The sequence below is a fragment of the Carcharodon carcharias genome, chromosome 12 (assembly GCF_017639515.1).
Source record: "Carcharodon carcharias isolate sCarCar2 chromosome 12, sCarCar2.pri, whole genome shotgun sequence".
In the NCBI taxonomy this organism is placed as follows: domain Eukaryota; kingdom Metazoa; phylum Chordata; class Chondrichthyes; order Lamniformes; family Lamnidae; genus Carcharodon; species Carcharodon carcharias.
The window spans coordinates 59,608,283-59,626,706 of record NC_054478.1 but is presented as its reverse complement, the minus strand read 5'-3'; the positions used below and the strand labels follow the sequence as shown (position 1 = coordinate 59,626,706).

At 42.9% G+C, this 18,424-nt stretch overlaps 1 protein-coding gene across 7 annotated transcripts in view; it reads right to left on the bottom strand.

Moving 5' to 3' along the window:
- The window catches only part of csrnp3 (cysteine-serine-rich nuclear protein 3), a 257,084-nt gene that overhangs the window by 93,842 nt on the left and 144,818 nt on the right, over positions 1–18,424 (bottom strand). For 3 of the 7 annotated variants that reach the window (XM_041201463.1, XM_041201461.1, XM_041201464.1), the window contains exons 2-3: positions 15,354–15,485; positions 12,963–13,062 (exon numbers count right to left, since the gene is read on the bottom strand). The exons of 1 other annotated variant lie outside the window; for it this stretch is intronic. The gene's annotated coding sequence lies outside the window, so the exon portion shown is untranslated. Of the gene's footprint in view, positions 1–6,986; positions 7,047–12,962; positions 13,063–15,353; positions 15,486–18,424 lie in introns of those variants that run through there. 3 more of the 7 variants (XM_041201465.1, XM_041201466.1, XM_041201468.1) reach the window with 2 other exon arrangements.

The following is an 18,424-nucleotide window of genomic DNA, read 5'->3' as shown; positions in this document are numbered from 1 at the left end:
GAAAGGTTGGTAATTGAGAGGACCATTGGCCTGCTCAAGATGAGATTCTGCTGCCTGGGCCAATCAGGGGGAGCACTCCAATATCCCCCAGAGCAAGTCTCGCTTACTGCCGTTGTGTGCTATGCTCTGCACAATCTGAGCTTGTCAAGGTGGAGGGTCCACTGGGGGATGAAGACAGCGAGGCAGCTTCCTAGGCGGAAGAGAGGACAACTCAACTGATAGCTCTGATGAGAAGCCACTGGAGCCCAGGGTGAGGACATGGCTGCAGAAGTGAGGAGCCTTATGGGAAGGCAAGGGGACCAGGGAGGCCTTGATTCTCCATTCTTTCAGCTAGGCATCCAAGGCATGGCTTCAAAGTGAAGGCAAGGATGATGCTTCCTTATTAAACATTCCTGATGAGGCCATTCTGTGACCCTTATGTTAAATAACGATCTCTGAAATAAAGCTTGCAGCTCTTCCCATCTGTCACAAGCCACTCCCATGCCCAACACCTTTGAAACACATGAAGCACGTTCGGGCTCTGACACATAACGACATCTTTAAATGGCAGTCATGTTTACACAATTTGAACATAGAACATGTATCAACTGAAGTTATGTCACCCGTAACAATCTCTCTTGTGTTTGCAGTGCCTTAAACTTCTGTTTGCAAATACTACATCTTGGTCCCTCATCACGGCAGTGGTATTAGAGGCATCCTGCTGATTGTGACGTCCTGTTGGCCCGGATGATCATGGCAGATATCCTCTGGCTGGCGGAGCCTGTGTAGGCACTGCCTGGGAGGGAGCGTCCAGCCCCATGGCTGGGCACTCCTCAGTTGTCACAGCCTCTTCAGATACACGGCACTAGCAGAGTGGTGGAGGGGCTACTGCCTTTATCTGGAGTGCCCCAAGAGGAACCTGCAGATGCAACATGCAACTCGTCCGCCAGCGTGAGGTTGGTTTGAATCTCCCTGCTCACCATTGATGGATGGGCACCTAGTAGACAGACTAGATGTTTCGTCCATTTCTCACACTCAGCAACCTGCTGAGATCACTGCCAGTGTGAAAGCTTGCAGGTCTGAGCTCAGCCCCAGAAACCCCTGATTCTGTTCTTGGAGCTGCTTCTACATGAGGGTTGTCACGCTCTCAATTGAGGAGTCTGAGCACTCGGAGCTCCGGGTCAACGCAGTGTCCATGCTCTGCTTGGATTCCTCCAAGACAGATACCATAGTATGCAGACCCTCAAGGATCTCTGCCAGATTTTCACACACTGGACATCATGCATCTACTGCCTGATGGATGACTCCAGAGGCTCATCATCAGCCTCGGACTCAGCATGCCCCTGGTCTCCAGCAGTTCTAACTGCTGGCGCCCTGAGCACAGATCTCTGCCTCCGCCAGCTCCTCATGTGAGTGTGATTCGCCCTCACCACTGTGCACTACCATCTGATCTGACACGCTATTGCCTGCCAACATGCCTCTATCTGTGCTGGTGCTTGGAACGGAAGGAAGATGGGACATGGGTGCATGTGCCAACGGCTCCCTTTCGGGTATCAAGGTAGGGTCCTCAGGGTCTCTCGGGCATCATGAGGATGGCGCGTCTAAGGGAGGAAGAGAATATAATTACACTGCAACAAAGTGACTGTGCATGCACAATGGTTGCTTGTCGCAATGGACAACTGCCTCACTGAGGCACTGTGATTGGCTGAGCAATGGGGCTCTTGATTTGGACTTCTTATTGGCGATGCCACGATCTTACATTTTTTAAACACTTCCCCAGTCTCTCACCCATCCATTGGACTCTTACCTTCCTCTAAAACCCCTGCCTCTTTGTGACATGTGGACCTTGCTCCATGCTCACATTCTATGTCCCCGCACCCATTCATGCATGCTCCAGCGCATTATGGCTTCCCTTCTTTTGTATGGAAAAGGTGTATTCATTAGTGCACCTTTTACTTGCCACAGCATATCAGCCTCGCAGCACTTCCCCTCTCCCACCCAACCCCAAGGAGACCCAGGTTGAGGTGCTCATCAGATTAGTACACCTTACCCTTCTATACACCCAAGGCAAATAGGCACATCCCCAACATTTGCTGGCACAGTGATATGTGCCATTTGGCACTCTGCATCTCACAGCCCTGAGTACCACGAAGAATGGCCACCCTCCAAGACATCTATACACAGTTCCATGCCAGGTTGGTATTCAACGTTGCGGAGTGCAGAAGATCAGTGCCTTTTCCGGCACTGGATCCATGTGCGGCACACAACATCGTGCCCGCTCACCTGGGCAGCCATCTCCACCCAGGCCTCCTTCATCAGGTGGGGTGGCCTCTTCTTACCATCCCATGGATTGAGGATGTCACGCTGGGCATTCATTGCCTCCATGAGAGTGCGCATGCACTCGTCAGAGAACCGGGGCAGGGAGGTGCAGAGTACTCACTGGCATTGCCCTCCCGCCTGGTGAGCCCAGCGGTGCTGAGGCCATAACTCCTGCCAAGTAGAAAATCTTATGCTCTCTCATGGACAGCTCCCTAAAGCTCCTCACCAACTCCTGGCTGTCTTCAGGAAATGCCTGTGCTATTTTAAAAGCCTCTTCTGGGTCACCATTGGACCCAGCACTTGTCACGTTCCTGCCGGCAGCGCTGAGCCAATGTCCGGGTGTGTTTCACGCTGGTCGACCCTTAATTGACCAGCCAGCATGAAATCGCGTCCAGGCTGTGATAGAGGTTGGAAGCAGATAACGCATCGGTTTCTGGGCCCATGATTGCGCACACACAACATGTGTAAAATTCAGGCCATGGAGACCAAAACTGCACAGAATACTCCAGGTGTGGTCTCACCAAAGCCATCTACAATGGTAGCAAAACTTCCTTATTCTTGTAATCCAAATCCCTTGCAATAAAGGTTAACATGCCACTTGCCTTTCTAATTGCTTGCTATACCTGCATGCCAAGTTCCTTGCATGAATACACCCAAGTTTCTATGAACATAAACATTTTCAAATTACACACCCTTTAAAAATATTCTGCATTTCTCTGTTCTTATCATCACAAAGGTAACAACCTCTTTTCCATATTATACTTCATTTACCATCTTGCTGTCCACTCACTTAACCATCTATATCGCTTTGCAGCCATTGTGTCATCTTCATAGCTTATATTCCCACCCAGCTTTGTATTGTCAGCAAACTTGGACACATTATTTTTGGTGTCTTCTTCTAACCCATTAACATGTGATTGTAAATGGCTGAGGCCCCAGCATTAATCCTTGTGGCACTCCACTAGTTAAAGCTACCAACTTGAAATGCCCTACATGCAAATATATTACCCCCTAACTCCATGAGCCCTTATCTTGCATATCGAGTGGCACCTTTTTGAATGCTTTTTTTTTTGGAAATCAAAGGATTTGGAAATCTCAAATCTATTGACTCCTGTTATGACCCCAGCTGAGGTTACCCCTGGACAAGCCTGATCCCAGAGTTTGATAGATGCTAACTTTTATTTATTTGTTTAGATACATGGAGAGTAGCTACTGAACAGAGGCACAGTGGTCAGCTGATGAGCTTTTAACAAAAGAATAAAACATTTATTCAACTAAAAAAGGTTCACATATTTCGATACTCCTTCACCCACAATTACACCTTTACAGATGTATACAGATTTGTAAGGATAACACAAGTTACAAAAGCTATCATATACTCTAATGTACACACAGTAAGTACACAGTCCATGTACACTTATGGCGACCTGTGGTCAGATATACCACATTCTGAAGCCTGATGTCATCTCAACCAGGTGCTATGGATCTCTCCTCAACTCCCCCTAGATACTTGCCACACTGTGACCCAACCAGTCTCACTGAATTCCATCCTTCACATGAGGGTTCTCAATTTCCACTCTCCAAGACATTGCCTTGGAATCATCTCCTAAACCGACACTTTCTCTCAAGCGCCTTCCACAAGGGTTCACCTTCAGGGTTTCAAACTCTCTCTTCTGATGTTCCTGTTCCCTGGGCCACCACATGCACTCAAGCTGGCTTCCACACACACTCTGTCTCTCTGACTCAGCTGTCAACAGTGCACCACTGCTTCACATGCCCATAGCAAAGAGTTGGCAGACCTTCATTTGTCTCTTTGGACCTTCTTGCCTCTTGCAAGCTGTTCTTGCTTAAAGTCTGCTTTCTGCAGCTTTTGTCTCTAAATCTGAAGCTTGGAGCCTTGATCTCTACCGCTTACCCTTAACTTCATTTAACAGGACCTTTTCCCAGGTTCCTGTCCTTCCTTTGACTAGAAAGTCTTCTTTGGACTTTCTCTTCTTACACTCCCTTGGATTTTTTGGGGTATACTATCTGTCCCCTTTCAGGCTGCTTCAGCTTCAAACCAACTGAATTCAAACAGCTTCCAAAGCAAACTGCTGTCTTTCCAGCATCCACAGTTTTTTGTTTTTATCTCTGTGTTTAATTGACTGCTAATTCTCTTCAAGAAATGCCTACCTTGAAGAAGTTTTGTTCTACTCTCCGTCAGGATTTTCGAATCTCTCTTTTGCCTTGTTCACCTTCATTGCTTTCCATTTCCCTCCTGGTGTTTGACAAGGTGGTTACTAAAACCCGCTTTCGCAGCCATATTTCCTTTCTCAGTGACTGTCTCCGTGGATTCAACTGAAATTCCATCCCTCATGTTTCGAACCCACTCAGGATTACAGGTACCTCCGGGACATACAATGTTCCTCGGATTGCTGTTCCCGTCACATTCTGAGATCCACACTCAATGCCATGCGCCGCCATATGAACACACTCGACCTCTCCCTCCAGCAGCACTGCCGCACCCTTTTTCAAAGCTGTGCGTGCCCTCTGTTTCATTTTATTCTTCGTCTCATCCGACGCCTCAACAAGAAACTTTTTCTCTTTCTCTCAAGTGCTAAGGACACTCCACCCTGCTCTCTTACCCACATGTCTGTCCTTGGCTTGCTGCATTGTTCCAGTGAAGCTCAACGTAAACTGGAGGAACAGCACCTCATCTTCCGACTAGACACTTTACAGCCTTCCGGACTGAATATTGAGTTCAACAATTTTAGATCTTGATCTCTCTCCTCCATCCCCACCCCCTTCCTGTTTCTTCCCCCTCATTTTTGTTTTTTCCAATAATTTATGTAGATTTTTTCTTTTCCCACCTATTTCATTATTTTTAAATTTATTTCCACCATTGTTTATTTCTACCTTTTACTATTCCCCCACCCCCACTAGAGCTATCTGTACCTTATCTGTCCTGTCTTATACTCTTAATTAGCACATTCCTTTAGATAATATCACCACCTTCAACACCTCTTTGTTCTTTTGTCTGTGACAGCTTTTGGTTATCTCCACCTATCACTGGCTGCTTGTTCCAACAAACCACGCCCCCCCACCTTTAACCAGCTTATATTTCACCCTTTTCCTAATTTTAATTAGTTCTGTTGAAGGGTCATGAGGACTCGAAACATCAACTGTGCTCTTCTCCACCGATGCTGCCAGACCTGCTGAGTTTTTCCAGGTATTTCTGTTTCTGTTGCTGTCTTTCTTCTTCTGTGTGTGTATGCGCCTGTGTTGGGGGGGGGGGGGGGGGGGCGGGGGGGGGGGGCTGTCTCTCTGGGTCCCTATTGCTAGGCAACAGTTCAATCTTTCTATCCTTGTATGTTTACTTTCTCTTTCGGGGGGCCATAAAACCCCTCATTTGAAATGTAAGCACTAAAGTGAAACTAAAGTGAATTTGACCTTCCTTAACATACAAGTACAGAAATACAAATCAAACTTAAACTTTAAAGCTAAAACTCATTCCTAACACCCAGAAATACCAATATAACTTACTTAAACTATCTCTATTTTCTAACAACTCCTCTTAATCTAATCTGATAGTCACATCCTCAATAAACTCATCCACTATTTCTGCAGTTCCCTCATTCAGAACTCTAGGATGTAGGCCATCAGGTTATCAGTATTTGGTGACATTTAGTTCCTTAAGTTTCTTTAATACTATTTACAAACAAACATACGAATTCGGAGCAGGGGTAGGCCCCCTCAAGACAGCTCCGCCATTCAATAAAATCATGACTAATCTGAAAGTAACCTCCACTCCACATTCCTGCCTACCCTGATAACCTTTCACCCCCTGTCTATCTATCTAGCTCTGCCTTAAAGATGTTAAAAGACTCTGTTTCCACTACCTTTTGAGGAAGAGATTCCAAAGACTCATGACCCTCAGAGAAAAAAATTCTCCTCATCTATCTTAAATGAGTGATCCATTATTTTTAAACTGTGATCAATGGTTCTAGATTCTCCCACCAGAGGAAACATCCTCTCCACATCCACTCTGTCAAGACCCCTCAGGATCTGATGTGTTTCAATCAAGCCACCTCTTACTCTTTTAAACTCCAGTGGATACAAGTCTAACCTGTCCAACCTATCCTCATAAGACAACCATCTATTCTTGGTATTAGTCTAGTCAACCTTCTCTGAATTGCTTCTAATGCACTTACATCCTTCCTTGAATAAGGAGACCAATGCTGTAATCAGTACTCCAGATGTACACCAGTGCTCTGTATAATCTCCCTACTTTTGTATTCAATTCCCCTCACAATTAACAATCACACTCTATTAGCTTTCCTAATTACTTTCTGTACCTGCATACTAGCCTTTTGTGTTTCATGCACTAGGACACCCAGATTGCTCTGAATCTCAAAGCTCTGCAACCTCTCACCATTTAGATAATATGCTTCTTTTTTATTTTTTCTTGCCAAAATGACAATTTCACATTTGCCCACATTATACTCCATTTGCCAGATCTTAGCCTGCTCACTTAACCTATCTATTGCTTTTTGTAGCCTCCTTACGTCCTCTTCTCAACTTACTTTTCTACCCATCTTAGTGTTGTCAACAAATTTAGCAACCATACTTTCAGTCCCTTCATTGCAAAGTAATTAATACCAACAGAAGAATACTTCTTCAGTTCTTCATTCTTACGAGCCCTCAGTTACCTTTTATTTCTGGTGTATTAATTGTATCTTCGACTGTGAAGACAGACACAAAATATTTGTTCAATGTCTCTGCTATGTCCTTCTTCCCATGATAATTTCTCCTTTTTCTGCCTCTAGGGAACCAACATTTACATTAGCTTCTCTCCTTTTTATATACTTTTAAACATTCTTACAATCTGTTTTTATAATACCAGCCCTGTGCTAGTTTTAAACTCTCCCAATCCTTCTGTTTCAAACAACATTAGAAGTCTCTTCATTTAATCTAATACTATCCTTAAATTCTCTAGTGAGCCACGGATGGATCTTTTACCTTGAGTTTTTGTTTCTCAATGGAATGTATTTTTGTTGAACATTTTGAATCGTTTTTTTAAATGTTCCCACTGTTTATTAGGGATCATACCTTTTAGTCCATTTACGCAATCAACCGTAGCCAGCTCTCCCTTCATACACATGTAATTGGCTTTATGTTTCAAATTCTTGTTTTGGACTGGAGTATGTTGCTCTCAAACTTCATATGGAATTCAGTTGTACTATGATTACTTTTTCTTAAAGGACCTTTTACAATGAACCTGCCTCATTGCACAATACTCAATCTAAAAGAACTTTAACCCTAGTTATTTCCACAATATTGTTTCAGAGACTATTAGAAAAGCATTTGACAAACTCAAACCTCTAGACTACCATTGTTAATTTGATTGTCCCATGAAGATTAAAGTTCCATTCGATTATTACTTTACCTTTGTCGCAAGCAACAATTATTCCTTGTTTAATGCACTGTCAAATTGAATAATTAATGTTAAGGGGCCAATAAACTATTCCCACCAAGTGCTCCTGCCCTTGTTATTCCATACAGATTCTACTTCCTGATCTTTAAGCCATTGTTTATTACTTTATTACTACTGTTCTTATGTCATCCTTTACTATAAGGGCTACTTCTCCTCCTTCCCCATTCTGAAAAAAGAGTCCAATGACTGGTATGGAGACAAAAAGTCCCAAAACAGCTATGAAACAGACAAGCAGTTGGTCTGCAGTTAGGTGGCATTGACCAAGGCAGGTATGTTATCTGGCCATCCACCCCAATACTCCCCTCCAAAGCGTGGTTGACCATTCAGTTCTCAAGTGGTACAGAAAGGAAAAAGGGGCAGAGACTGATTATATGTTACCATAGCATTTCTGTGACTTCCCCAGTAGTCGTCCTGGGGGGTTTCACCTACAACTGCAGTATAAAGACTATACAGGAGATGAGGCGAGAGACAATACTCCCGGCTCTCTGTTTCAGGTCCAATTACAGGAACTGATGGGTCAGCGAACATGGTGGTCTGAAAAGATAGGTAGAAACTTCAGTTATCACCTTCAGTATGATCGCAGGGGCCAGGAGTTTTCTAACCACAGTCTGATTGTTGTTAGACTGAGGCTGGTCGTCAGATCAGCAGTTGTAGGCCTTTTAGGCTTGCAGTTACATGTGTTCCCACCTTCTTTTATTAAGCACAAGGCCCTTGCAAAGAGAAAGCCTGTGCAGGGGTGTGTCTAGATCATGCAAGAGAGCAGACCAACCAAAAATAAGTATTTTGAGGCTTCAGCAGGAACAGCACTGTTCAAGCATATTGCATCTCTCCAACAGCCAGGTAGATAGGGGAGAATACTGGAACTCATTTCTCATTACTGTTCTTCAAATAGTCCCATAGGATATTTAATGATCATCTGGAACAGGCAGATGATATATTCCAACATAAAAGTCACATGGGGGAGTGGAAGGGACAACATGCTATCATCTTAAACAGAGTGACCGCATCCTACCAGGAAGTTACTGGCTTGAGGCACAGAGCTGAATGTCAAATAGGCCAATTGCTAGTGTAGACAGCAAACTCAAGTATAGTTCTAGAATGTCTCAACATCAAGGTGCAGCATCAGAATGAACACTGAGCTCTGCTGATGCTGAGAGCACCTTAATAAGGATCAGAGAATCACAAAATGAAGACACTGGAGTGCAGAGAAGATTCATGAGGATGGTTCCAAGGATAAAAGAACTTCTGCTATGAGGAGAGATTGGAGAAGTTAGGAGCAAAAAGCAAAATGCTGCTGATGCTGGAAATCTGAAACAAAACAGAAAATGCTGGAAAAGCTCAGCAGGTCTAACAGCATCTGTTAGAGTCATATGGACTCGAAATGTTAACTTTGTTTTTTTTTCTCTCCACAGATGCTGTTAGACCTGCTGAGTTTTTCCAGCATTTTCTGTTTTCGTTGGAGAAGTTAGGGCTGTTTTCCTTGGAGAAGGGAAGGCTGGTTTGATAGGTATTCAAATCATGAGCGATCTGGACAGATTAGATAAGGAGAAAATTTCCTACTCCTGAGAGGATTTAGAATGAGAGGGCTCAGATTTAACGTAATTAGCAAGAGAAGCAACAGCAACATGCAGTGAGTGGTTAAGGAATGCACTGCCCAAGAGTATTGTGGAGGCAGGTTCAAAAGGGAATAAGACTTTTATCTGCAAAGGAAGAATATGCAGGATTACAGGGAGTAGATGGGGAAATGACACTAAGTTAATTTCTCATTCAGAGAGCTGGTACAGACATGATGGGCTGAATGGCCTCCTTCTGCATTGTAACACTGCTGTGATTCAGCATCTCTCCATGATGGTGCATTTCAGTTGAGAACTGATACAGTTAGCTTACCATCCTGAGCGAGATAAGGCAGTGGGAGAAACAGGAATGTAAATGAATACAAGAATAATTAAATGTATGCTTCCCTGCAGACACTTACACTTTTACCACTTTTCAATCTTTTACATGTTACAGAGCTGACTTTACAAACTCAGCATGGAGTCTCAGCAGTGGGAGAACCATTTCATAAAATCAGCTTTACGTGGTCTTAGTTCTTCATATGTTCATTTAACAGGTGACAAAAGCATTATAATAATAATTTAACTACATCTGATCTTGAAAGGACAACTCTTCAAAGTAGAATAGTGAAGATAATTTGTTGACTGTGGAGACAATTGTTCATGATTCTGCAGGAAGAGAAGGCCATGATTTCAGGCTTGTAGTGACAGTTCTGTAACCTAAATTTCCATGCTATGTGTGTATATTTATTTTGATGATTACGCTAAGAACTCTGTTGCCCTATTTTCTACGGTATGCCCTGCACCACCCATCTCATCAGAGTAGAAGATATTCATAGTACACAAAACATGCAAGGTGACTGGCACATACTATATATTATATATAGATATACTGATAGAAGATGTACAACATTCATACAGTGCCATATCAATTTGAAATATTGGCCCAATGCAAACTTTACTGCTCCTTCGCTACTGCTGCTCACTTTACAACATACATATATAGGAGTTTCTCCATGGCTCACATAATTGAAAATCACTAGACTGGTATATTCGATTACAAGAAGAATCAACTTTAAAGGCAATCACAGTAGAAAATAATGTAACTAACTTCTTTAGTTTTCTCAGTGAGAAGATATAAAGTAATAACAACACAAAAGCTTGTAATGTACAGTTCCATGGCATATATATTCCACCATATTGTGCCTAACTAAAGTCATCATATTGTAGTGGAGTTCCACTACTGATTAAAATGGAGCTTTTGCCAAGGTCAAGCAATACATTTACTGAAATGAGGGCAATTCTATGTGCACAATATAGTTACTCCATTAGATCACTATTTAATCATTGATTTTTCTTCTGAAAACATTCTCCATGAAAATAAAATCTCAGTTTTCTGCGTCACTAAGAAAAAACATACATTTTGTAAAATGCCCTAAACCTATCGGCAGTTCTAAAGGAATTATTCATATTTGGAGTTGCTGAACACGTGCTAATGAACACAATTTTTGATGTAACAAAAATAGTTTGTGAAATATTCAATGATTAGAAACCTTGCCAGGAAAGATAAGGGGGTGAAACTGATTGATATCAGCAGTGTAAAACAGACACAGTAAATTGGTTAGAGATTTTTCACTGCACCCGCTCTTTTTTCCATTGAAGCTCACAGAATGAGAGTTGTGAATATATGAATTAGGAGCAGGAGTATGCCACTCGGCCATTCCAGCCTGCTCCACCATCAATAAGGTCATGGCTGATCTGATTGTAACCTCAAATCCACTTACCTGCCTACCCGATAACATTTCACCCCTTTTCTTATCAAGAGTCTGTCTATCTCTGCCTTAAAAATATTCAAAGGCTCTGCTCCACTGCCTCTTGAGGAAGAGAGTTCCAAAGACTCAGAACCCCTTGAGAGAAAAAGTTTCTCCTCATCTCTGTCCTAAATGGTGACCCCTTATTTTTAAACAGCAGCCTCTAGTACTAGATTCTCCCACGAGAGGAAACATCCTCTCCATAGCCCGTCCTCTCAATACCCCTCAGGATGTTATATATTTCAATCACTGAAGCACAAACTCCCTACTTCTGTACTCAATTCCCCTCGCAATAAATTATAACATTCCATTAGCTTTCCTACTTACTTGCTGTACCTGCATACTAGCCTTTGTGCTTCATGCATGAGGGCCCCCAAATCCCTCTGTATCTCAGAGTGCTTCAATCTCTCACCATTTAGATAATATGCTTTTTTTAATTTTTCCTGTTCAAACTCTTTTTGGAGACTTGTTTTCTTGTCACACTGCTGCTGTCACTTGGTTTGAAATTAAAAATCTTGGCAATATTTTCCAAGTCAGTGGGATTGCACTAGTGCAATTGTGTAAAAAAGAGTGAAGACTGTAAAGGTCAGCTTTGTCTTCATTTTTCTTTTTTTTTCCCCACAGTGAAGGATTACTCCTTCTGCCAGAAAGCTAATTTGTTCCCACAGGTAAAGCTTTAACGCAATGCATGTGCTATATAACAAGCTGAGAGATGCTGAGCAAAGGCAGCTCAACACTATGGTGAATTTAGTCAAAATATAATACCCTGTGAATCAGTTAGGGGTCTGACTTGTGCCCCTTTAGGTGGCATAAGTATACTGTGTTCAAATTTAACAGATATTCTTCAAAATATGAATTTATTTAAGCCATGCTTCATTGTCCAGTATACTCTTGGAACAAAATGACATTCCATGCCATTACCCCAAGTGCAAGGGGTTGGTATTACATTATTTATAGCACTGACTCATGTCAAAGCAATTAAGAAAATATGGCTATTTGTATTATTGTATCAGATTGATGAAACTCTTAAGAGATTTCTCTTTTTAGTTATCCTGCATGTGAAACAACATTGAAATTGCCTTTTCAGGTTAATCTGACCATAAAAGCAAACAAAAATCCCTAAATACTCCATGGTTAGCAATCAGGGAGTTCAGGCAAGCTGCTAAATATTGGCCAATTCCTTTCTTCAGTATTTTTGCAGGTCACTTTGTTAATTAGTAGGGGGTACAATGAGTTTTTGGATTGAGGTTTACCTCATTGTAACATCATTGCAGTTCAGGTGCTGAGTGAATTCCAATTTTTCGTAGAGTTTCTAAACTTGTATAACAGATAACTTCCACTTTATCTTTCAGGTCTACTCATGTACAGCTTCCTAAAACAACAGGTTGGATTTTGTTTTTATGGCAGTGTAGTGGCAAAGCACTTGCCTGCTCCACTGACTGTGCCACAGTCTCAGCCTATTTCCCTGGAATGAAAGTCACTTAACAGGCAGAGTGGGCTCCAACGACATTCCTCCCATGAACCATGAAGGGAAGCACACATCTGCTGGGGGGCCCTGGGGTGGGGAGAGTGATCAGGGTGGGAAGCATGTTGGGGAAGCCCTGCAGCATTAGAGGGGGTGGACATGCTACCTAAAGGGGCTGAAGAACCCAGAAGAATAATTTAGGAAAGTCATTAGCACTGAAGACTATTGAATCCTCAAATTTTAATTTGTATTCTCCCCTCCATGCCATTACCCCAGACAAAAGCGACTCTTAAGGATAACCACTGCAACACAGTTATGGTTCAAAGTAGGTACATCATTGATAGGTCTTAGTGTGCACTCACCTTGAAAGCCTTTGTAATTTTAATCTGATGGAGATGTGCTGGCTAGGTCCTGATTTTCATTGTCATCATTCTTCAGATCTCAGGGTCTGTCTCAGTTTACCTAAGATAATAAACTTAAAAATTAGCTAACATGCTGGTAATACTTAAACTACTTTAGATAACCAGCAAAGAAATTACATTTTAAATACTTTAAAATATTCAATACTTCTAAAATGGTTTGACAGCATTATTCATTCATACATACAGCTGACTGATTTTCACTATGTCTTTACAAAGTTGCTTAAAGTGCCTGTGTCTTCAATTTGCTGTATTGCAGTTGTACAGGAGGAAAATACCTTAAAGGCAAAGACAAAACAGATTAAGTTACCCAGGAGCGAGCGGTCATCCCACTGCTGGGGTCTCCCACTTAAGAAGGCGATGAAGAGAAATCTTTTCTCTCAAAGGGTCTCTCAATGTTGGTGGAATTCACTTCCCCAGACAGGAGTTGAAGCAGTATCATTAAATATTTTTAAGGATGTGTTAGATAGATTCTTGATTGACAAGGGAGTCAAATGTTATAGGGGTAGACAGAAATGTGGAGTTGAGGTCACAATTAAGTCAGCCATTATCTTACCATATGGTAGGGCAGGCTCAAATGGCCAAGTGGCCTACTCCTGCACCTAATTCGTATGTTCATATGTATGTATGTATGTCTGTATGCTCATGGTGGAGGCTAACTGTCAACCAGAAACATTCTCCCCATACACAGCTTGCTACTGCACTTTCTTAAACACCTATAATAACAGCTTAAACTAGGGTGCAATTTTTGTCATCAAAACATTGAAGCATCGTGGATCTGCAAGAGGATAGCCGGATATGAGGTGTTTCTGTAAGACACTGAGGTTTCCAGACACAGTCAGTGGAAAGACCTCTGAAAAGGAAAGTGAACCTCTTCTTTTTAGAAGGTCAGCAGATGGAGAGAAATTGGTCAATGGGCATGGTAAGATGTGGCACTAGCTGAATATGATCAGCAATAGCTCCAGGAGCTTGCTACAGCACAGCAATAGGTTTAACAATCTTACCAGGAATGGCAAGATAATACTCCCCTTCATATCCCTCATACTTTCTGCACAGTGCTGAAAGAACCTATCTCTGCCTCAGTGCTATTTAAATTTCCTTCCACTGCTTCTCATTGTTGGCACCAGTAGGGTAGGCAACACTGCACCTCCTCGTTTCCAAGCATCCAGCTTTTGCAGAGGTAACCAGTAGAGGGACAGAGAATTGGTGAAATATAAAAACATCACTGAAACATACACAGACCTGCATGATGTGATGATGCTGGTCATCACAGACCAGATGCAAATTAATAGCGTGGAAATACTTGCAATTCATGAAGGCAAATGTGTGAAGAAGCACACAAGGCAATAAGTGTGAAGTGAATTACACTCTGGACTTGGGACAATCCCAAAATCTGTGTGAACCACATACATTATACTGCTGTTTCTGGAGGAAAATGATGAAACAGTTCCTTCTCGTAAATAAGTCATCAATCACCTGTTTAACAAAAGCATAGACTGTGTGTAATTCTAGCAGGCCCACAGTTAAACATCTGTTAAACATCCTTTGTTGATAATGGTATCTATTGCAGGAAGGCTACAACAAGCAAATATAAATGGAATAGAATGGGTTGAAAGTGGGGCATAAGTTAGAAGCTGGAAGTAATTAACAAACACTAGTTATACTAGGTTTACAAACTGAGTAGTTAATAAAGCTTACTCAGAACTGCTGTGTCTGGGCAGAAAAATCTGCAGGGCTGGGTGGGGTAGCATGGGCCTCTCTCTCCACTGGTTAAATCCCAGTCACGGCAGGATGAGGCCCCTAAGTGGGCATTAATTGCCCTCTTAAGGGCCTCAATTTACCCACTAGCAGGCAGGCCACCTGACACCACCCCCACCACTGGTATAACTGTGCTGGGGACAGGGGCAGGTGGGAAGGCAGCAGAAAAGCCATCCGTTGGATTTAATGAGCCACCCCGCCTTCAAACCCATCGGCAGGGGAGTGTTAAATCTAGCCCCACGTGTCCAGCAATGGTGATGTCATTAAACAGGGTAAGCAGTCAACTATATTGAAGCATTCTTGCAGGCAGGAAACTGGAAAGTAAAATGCAAAGAATTTTCATTTTTGAATAAAATGCTGAAATTTGACATCCCACAAATATAAAATTATATTTCAGGGACGGTGAGGCTTTCCAGCAGTAATTAGGAACCTCATTCATCAAGGTACAACTTTATCAAGGGTTTTACAATGAGACTAATAACATAAAAAGGAGGTTCTCATCAGCTTAGTTACTTCTAATTGATTTTAGTCCGGCCATTACTTCAACAGTGCACAATATGAAAGAAACAGAATCACCTAAAGGAAGTCCGATATTTCTGCGTTTAACTGCACACGTTCAGACTCCAGAAGTTGCTGTTATTTCGGCTATGTGAGGAAGGGTGAAATGACTCCCTTATTCTTCCAATTCACGTTTGGCCGTAGCAGGGTCTTTAAGAGAATTGAGAGAGAACGTGCTTAGCGATTCTGTATGAGTCCCACTATATACGCTTTGAGGTTGTAAAGAATTATTCATACAGGTTTTCTTAGGGTAAACAAAGAATTTCCCGAGCTAAAAAAAAACTAGGTAAAACTCAACCACCATTCATACGGTCACACACATTTGTCTCAGCTCACACACATACTAATACAGAATGCTGAGTATGAGGATAGTTTTCTAGAATTTTTTTTTTAACAGTTCATGAAAGGTAAAACAAATGAGTACGTGGTTAGCTACACCTTGGCTGAGCTCAGTGCAGTGCTTCAATATTGCAGCCATTATGTTCAGCTGTCCATGTGCATATCATGGTATGGAGCAGATATCCTCATATTTGGAAAGTTTTCTGTTTGCAGTCATTTTTTCTTCTCAAGATGGCTATTTTTGAAACTGGGCACAGCATGTCCAAAAGACAGAGAGCACACAGCTTCCATATGTCTGTGTTCAGTACAGCATTGCCTTTTTTTCTCTCTCTCCTGCTTGGTAAGGCCCATGAAGTAGCTTGCTGGTTGTGTCTTCCAAAGAAGTTCTATTAGTTCATGTCTGCTGCAGTTATTGCTTCAGAACAGGATATAGCATTTTGATGTCTCATCTCAAACATTTGAAAATTGAAGCGAGGTGAGAGTGACTATCGTGGGCATCAAGGTAGCATTTCACTGTGTGTGACACCAAGGAGCCTAAGCAAAACTGGAGTCAATGGGAATCAAGGGGAAAACTCTCTGCTGGTTGGGGTTATACCTAGCACAAAGAAAGATGGTTGTGGTTGCAGGAGGTCAATCATCTCAGTTCCAGGACATCATTGCAAGAGTTGCTCAGGATAGTGTCCTAGGCTCAAACATCTTCAACTGCTTCAACAATGACCTTCTTTCCATCATAAGGTTAGAAAGGGGGATGGTAGCTGCATGATGCTCAACACTATTCGTGACTCCTTAGATACTGAAGCAGTCCATGTCCAAATATAACAAGACCTGGGCTGTATCCAGGCTTGGGCTGACAAGTAACATTCATGCCACACAAGTGCTAGGCAATGACCATCTCCAACAAGAGAGAATCTAACCATTGCTCCTTGACATTCAATGGCATTACCATCACTGAAACCCCATTATCAACATCCTGGAGGTTACCATTGACCAAAAACTGAACTGGACTAGCCAATATAAACACTGTAGCTACAAGAGCAGGTCAGAGGCTAGGAATCCTGTGGTGAGTAACTTGCCTCCTGAATCTCCAAAGCTTGTCCACCTTCCACAAGGCACAAGTCAGGAGTGTGATGGAATACGCTTCATTTTACTGAATGAGTGTAGTTCCAACAACACTCAAGCAGCTTGACACCATCCAGGACAAAGCAGCTCACCTGATTGGCACCCCATCCACAAACATTCACTCCCTCCACCACCGATGCACAACAGCAGCAGTATGTACCATCTACAAGATGCACTACAGAAACTCACCGAGGTTCTTTAGATAGCACCTTCCAAACCCACAACCACTACCATCTAGAAGGACAAAGGCAGCAGACAAATGGGAACACTACCACCTGGAAGTTCCCCTCCAAGCCACTCACCATCCTGACTTGGAAATATAATGTTATTCCTTCATTGTCACTGGGTCAAAATCTTTGAACTCTGTTCCTAACAGCACTGTGGGTGTACCTACACCCCATGGACTCAGCGGTTCAAGAAAGTGGCTCACCACCACCTTCTCAGGGGCAAGTAGGAATGGGCAATAGATGCTGGCCTAGCCAGCGACATCCACATCCCATGAATGAATAAAAAAAAGTCTGAGCAGTGTGAGTAGTCAAGGGATGGGGTCTTTCATGCTCCTCAGGTGGTGGGGTGTCTGTCTTCATCTCACTTGGTGGAATGCGAAATTGTGTATTGCAGCAGTCTGGGCAGCTTTCCCATTGTTTATATAGTGTCCCAGTTTTTAAAAAAAATCCAGCCAGCAAAAGAGAAATTAGAAATTGCGTCTTCGAAAAGCACACCCTCATAATACTCAGTTTCAGAGGAGTACTGATGAACAGCAAATGACATGATTACTACTGCAAAATGTGGACCACTGATATCACCAGTGCTTCAGTTAATTACTTTCATCTTCTCACTTATGTCTGCTTAATGCTGGAGGGCATTGCGAGGAGTGGGAGCGGGGGGGGGGGGGGGGGGGGGGGGGGAGGGGGGGGGGGGGGGGAGGAGGAGGAGGAGAAGAGATTGGAACAGTCACTCCTTAATGGCCTCAACTGGGGCCTCCCACAAGGTTTAATCCCATAGGCTGCCCAACCCCATGACTTCTCAAACCCCAGCCCCCTAACCCCCTTGCCAGGGCCTGCCAGCTTTGCATCCAGCGGGGCTCCCAACCATAATATAAAAGCAAAATATTGTGGATGCTGGAAAGCTGAACAAAAACAAAAACTGCTGGAAAGGTCCCTCAGCATCTGTGGAGAGGAAGACAGAGTTAACCTTTTTGAGTCCATATGACTATTCATCAGAACCAACCACATTTGAACGATCCAGCGCTAAGCACCCAAAAAGCTGGACAGCTACCGGCCTCTGATTGGGCCCCAGTTATCTAAGATGGGACTTGTTGTCCTCGAGGGAATCCTGCCTCCAGTCTATTAATGGCCAACTGGCATTCCCCTCGGCAAGCTCTCACCGAACTTTACAGGCGAAGTTGGGGTGGAGACTCCAGAGCCTCGTATAATGTGTTCCTGGAGATCCACTTGACTTGGCACGAGATTAAAACTGATGTTGGGAAACGGGAAATCCATGTCACAAAAGATTGACAGAATTTTGTGGGCAATTTGCTTCAAGGCCAGTGGCAAGTGCCTTGAGTTTGCCGCTGACCACAATATTCAGGCCGATATTTATTAGATTTTCAGCATTTCTTTTCTGTCTTA